The sequence below is a fragment of the Elephantulus edwardii genome, unplaced genomic scaffold, assembly GCF_000299155.1.
Source record: "Elephantulus edwardii isolate Elephantulus edwardi_28Jun2011 unplaced genomic scaffold, EleEdw1.0 scaffold00313, whole genome shotgun sequence".
NCBI classification, from domain to species: domain Eukaryota; kingdom Metazoa; phylum Chordata; class Mammalia; order Macroscelidea; family Macroscelididae; genus Elephantulus; species Elephantulus edwardii.
The window spans coordinates 1,222,509-1,228,015 of record NW_006400063.1 but is presented as its reverse complement, the minus strand read 5'-3'; the positions used below and the strand labels follow the sequence as shown (position 1 = coordinate 1,228,015).

Here is a 5,507-nt window from a genome sequence, read left to right as displayed (position 1 = left end):
CCAGGGCAGCATCTATTTGCTGATACATGTCAATTGGTATGCCATCCATTCCTGGGGCCTTATTTTTTGCTATTTCCTTCAAAGCAGCCTGAACTTCTTCCTTCATCACCATAAGCTCTTGCTCATATGTTGTTTCATGAAATTCTTCTGTGTCTGCCAAATCCTTTTGATACAGTGATTCAGTATATTCTTTCCATATTCTTTTAATACTTCCTGGATCATTTAATATTCTGCCTAAAGCATCCTTGATTATAGCAATTTGAGGTTTCAATTTGTTCTTCAGTTCCTTGAGCTTAAGAAATGCTGAGCACGTTCGGCCCTTTTGATTTTCAGACTTCAGCTCCTTGCACATTTAATTGTAATATTTTACTTTGTTATTCCATGCTGCCTTTTGAAATCTTCTATTGAACTCTTAGTGTCTTGAATTCTTCCTTCTGCTTTGGCTTCTCTGCGCTCCAGTGCAATTTTCAGAGTCTCTTCTGATATCTATTTTGCTCTTCTCTTCATCTTCTGTCTTTGCAATGACTGTTTGCACTCTTCCTTGATGATACCCTTGATATCCTCCCACAACTCATCTGGTCTTCACTCATTAGTGTTCAAGACCTCAAATCTGTTCCTGACATTGTTCTGAAATTCAGATGGGATAGACTCAAAGTCATAATTTGGTTCCCATGGATTTGGTTAGCTCAGTGAAATTTAATACTGGCAGCAGACCTATCTGTACTTTTAACACTAGTTAGACTTTAAAACAAACTTAGGAAAGCCATTTTTCAATTTTATTTCTCTAAAACCACTCTCAAACATCTTGGGCTGGGTTCTTCAGAGAAACAAAACTAGTGAAGTTACGACTCAACTCATAGCTGACCCTCCTGGGTAGTAGAGTTCCATACACACACACACACACACACACACACACACACACACACACACGTGTGTCTGTGTTTGTAAATGTGTATGGATGCATATATTGAATAGGTTTGGAGAAAGTCTACAGCCCAGACGCATGCTCTTCCTGATTTTAAAACATAGTGTCTCTTTATTCCATCCGGACAATAGCTTCTTGGTCTAACTATAGACTTTTTTTTTCCCTTTTCAGGTTCTTACTCTTTTTTTTTCATTTTTAAATATTTATTTTCATATACAATTAATATTTATTGTTTCATTAGTATACATTGTGTTTCCCACATACCTTCATTCATAATTGTGTTTCATGCCACATATTGTGTATTATAAAATTAATCACCAGTAATTTATGTTCACTATTACCCCATCTTTTTAGGTCCCCACTGGATTTTTCCTAATTCCTCCATCTCCTCCCTCTGCTCACTAAAATCCGTGACCCTGTGATTTCTCTCCATCCTCACCCTTAGCCCCTCTTCCCCCTCCCCTTTGGAATTTTGCACACATCTTATTAGTTACCCTTCTATTTTTACAATAATTATCTTATGTGGTATTCCTCCTTATGATGTTAAGTTAATTTGGCATAATGTTCTCCAGCCTCTCCCATGTTTTATAGTAATTTTCCAAATCCATGCTCCTGAGTGCTGCGTAGTATTCTGTCTTGTGAATATACCACAATTCTTTCTTTCTTTTTTTTAAGAAATTCAAATCAGATTTTATTGAAAACATAGAAATCATCCTCAGTGTTGTGTCCTCTTTACTAGCGGAAAGGTCACGGAGATCGTGGGACATAGAAGGCCTGTAGAGTGCAGTGAAGGCTGAGCAGGCCCCACCTGAGCCCCTGCAGTCCAGCCAGCATGCCCTCAGTTGCAGAGCGGGGCAGCTGGACCAGATGTCAGCTGGTTCAGGTGCAGCTCTCAAGCCTGCTGCTCTGTTCCAATAAGCAAACAGATGCTCCGGTCCCACGCTGACTCTACCCGTGTATTGCTAACAATGAAAACCAAGCCAACACTCCACTCGAGCTACACTTAAGGAAGACAAAAGAAGTAGATGTTAGATGTTTGCTTTAAAAAAGCACGTCGATGTTACAGTTTTATTCACACTAATTAATATACATGAAAAATGTGTAAGCAACAGACACCTGTCGAGTGTTGACTGCAAAAGACTCAAAGTCTACATGCACAGAGAGGCCCCATGCAGTAATCTCTGCTTGAATTCGCTGGTCTCTGAGGGCCGTGAAGCCGCCTGCTTAGCTTTCTGAGAACTCTCCTGCCCTTTGGATAAAGCAGCCATTGCTGCCTTCTTTTCTGAAGTGCCTTTTTTTCCCCTGTTCGAGCTTGGCTGCTTTATGTTTCACAAAATTAGCAATCTTCTTCCTGGGTCCCAGAGGTATCTCCATCTCTTTCAGATCATCGACTGTACACATAAGCAGAGACTCCATGTCCATCTTCTCCTTTTCACTGGTAGTGACATATTCATATAGGCTAAGTGCTTACAGGGTGCCTCGCAAAGTGAGGACTTCTTCATTTTCAACATCAAGATCACAAGACTCATCCAAAGTCAGTTTTGGCTCTTCCATTAACTGCTTTTCTGGAAAATATATCAACTTCACAACTCCTTTAGCTACAGCTGGGGGCACCACAGACTTTGATTAATTCAGATCTTTCTGATTAGACAGGATTTCAAACATCCTGTATTAAAGAACCTAGACCAGCCATGGAGACACCTCTCTTGAAGTCTGGGTTCTGGCTCATGAAGAGGGCATACAGATGGTTCATCTCCATTCCCCCCTTCTCCACAATCGACTGGCAGTAGGTGGGGCTATTGTAAAACAAAATGTCTAGCAAGGTTTCATTGGTAAAGTGACAGAACCGACCAAGACTTGGTAAAATGATTTTCTTAATATTCCTGTCAACACCTGTGGCAGCCCCTCCCAGGGAACTATGCCAGTGAACCGTGAGGAATCCCACTCTGCTTACTCCCTGATCATCAAAAGATTTCTTAAAATGTGTCTGCAGCAATTTGAGAGAAACTACTCTAAATCATCCACACATTCAGTCATGCTTCTGAAACACAAGTCACACACAGGTCCAGTGCCATGCACCATGAAAACAAAGTGGTCCATCTCCCCATCAGGAATTTCATCAAGGCTATATCATCAATCCCACATTTGATGACCCGAGGCCTTGCCTGTCAATCCTGTGTGGTTCCCCACTCATCAGGCACTGAGGAATGCTAGAACTGGACAATAACCTTTGGATTGTGAATAACAATTTTTTCTCCACTGGGAAATTCCAGTCTGCAATGCCACTGATTTTTGGTTACAGCTTTTTATATTCAGCCTCTAGTTTCTCACTGAACTCCTCGGTGTACGGAACAAATCTGCTGTCTGTGTCCCCCCTTGTAGAACCATGTGCAGCGTCTCACTTGGGCAGCCTCCTCCTCCCAGTATACAGGCTTCGTCACTCGGTCATAGAGGTAAATGTCGTAGCATCTGTTGACAGAACAACATTCTCAGGGTCTGGCTGAACTGAATTATAGATTTCTTCAAGATTCAAAGAGTCATATGCACTGAATGGTGTCCATAGTTGTCTGTGTTTTACTTTCTTACAGTGAAACCAGTGTGGTTGAACAGGTTCATATTGGTTTTGAAGAAGGAAAGGAGGTGGCGCCTGTCTTAAGGGGCCTGGAGGCCTGGCCAGGACTTGCTGTTGTGACTTTGAGGGCAGGACTGGCTGCCCTGAGGGGGTGCATCCATGGCAGAGATCCAGGAGGCATCTGGTACATGTGAACAGGGGGTCGTGAAGGTGGTGGTGGTGGGGGATGGCTGTGAGTTTGGCACTGCTGTCGCTCTGGTGGTGTGATTTAACCTGACTGCTGGCAGGGGTATGGCGATATGGATTTCTCCCTTGCTGTAGTCCGCCTGGAGGTGGGGTCCCAAAACTTGGAGGAGGGAGACTGGTGTGCTGAGAAGGCATATAAGCATTCATTCCCATCTGTGGGGTGGGTTGAGCACTGTACAAAGCCTTGGAGATGGATGGTGAGAAGGCATTCAGCACTTCCTGGGGTCCAGTGGTAAAAGGGACCACAGCGAGGGGCTGGCTATGGTGCTGCAGTTGTTAATGGTGACTGCCCAATACTCCCAAAAGGGTCGCCGCTGCTAGATGTCTGGGAGAAGTCTATGGGGTGGACGTGTGAGCTGATGTCTGACCAAGGAAGCTGTCCTCCTCACCAACATCTGTAGAATCCTCTCCCGGCAAGAGCAGGAGGCCAGGGAATCAGCAGCCTGGGTGACAGGGATGAACAGGATGGCTGAGGCCCCGCAGTCCATCACACGTCTCCCAGTCACCCCGAATGTACCACAATTTCTTAATCCATTCATTTGTTGATGGACATTTGGGAGCTTTCCATTTTCTTGCTACTGTGAATAATTCTGCTATGAGCACTGGTGTAAAATCTCTGTCTCTCAGTTCTATTTTCCTCAGAGTATATTTCTAGCATTTGGAATTTCTTTGTTCAACTTTCTGAGGAAAAGCCAAACTGCCTTCCACAGTGATTGTACTATTTTACAATCCCACCAACAGTTTGTTCTTGCTGTACTGTTAAACATTGCCATTGCTACTAGGGGGAGATGGTATCTCATTGTGGTTTTGGTTTACATCTCTTTTATTGTCATTGATTTTGAGCATTTCTTCGTGTGTCTGTTGAACATTCGAATGTCCTCATCTGTGAAAAGTCTTTCCATATCTTTTGTCCTTTTTATAATTGGGTTACCAGTCTTGTTCTTCTGGAGACACTGTAGTAGTCTGTAAACTTTCATGGTGAGATCCTTGTCTGCCAAATATTTGTTCCCAGTCAGTAGGTTTTCTTATCACCCTGTTGGAAAAAGTTTTTGATGCCCACAGGGCATCTGTAGAAGATCCCTTCTATCAGTGTTGTCCTCTCCTGACTGCATTTCTGTCTGTATTTGCCAGCCTACTTATCCCATAGGCAAGTGCTTCTAAGTTTTATACCATTTGTGTCTGATAATGTTTATGGTTTGGGGCTTTACTCCTAGGTTTCTGGTCCACCTTGACTTGATTTTTGTGTATGGTGTGAGATACGGATATTGCTTCACCTTTCTACAGGTTGAAGTCCAGTTTTGCCAGCACCATGTGTTGAAGAGGTGGCTGTTTTCCCATGTGTTTCCTTGTTGAATACTGGTTGACCGTAGGGAGATGCATTCCTTTCTGGGACTTTAATTCTGTTCCATTTCATTGTGCCAGAACCATGCTGGTTTGGTTATTACAGCTGTGTAGTAGGTTTTGAGATCAGGGACTTGTATGTCTCCAACTTAATTTTTTGTTTTTCAGAAGTGCTTTGCGCCTTTTATTGTAGGAACCACTTTCCCTCTATAACTTGATTTGTGCCACTATTAGAACCTCTACTCAGAATATTATTGCTTTTTAAATTTTTGACTCATGTACTTTTAACTTGTTAGTTAAATTTGTGTCTTCTAGGCTGCAACACTTCCATGATTCATCTTCAAGGATATGAACATGTACGGCTAAGCACAATTAATAACAGTGCATCTAAATTCCAAAATCAATCTCCATAATAGTCTATGT

General features: G+C 42.6%; 1 pseudogene; it reads right to left on the bottom strand.

Moving 5' to 3' along the window:
* Nucleotides 1-2,002: 2,002 nt before the first annotated feature.
* Nucleotides 2,003-4,231, bottom strand: LOC102846371 (annotated as a pseudogene).
* Between the last annotated feature and the right edge of the window lie 1,276 nt (nt 4,232-5,507).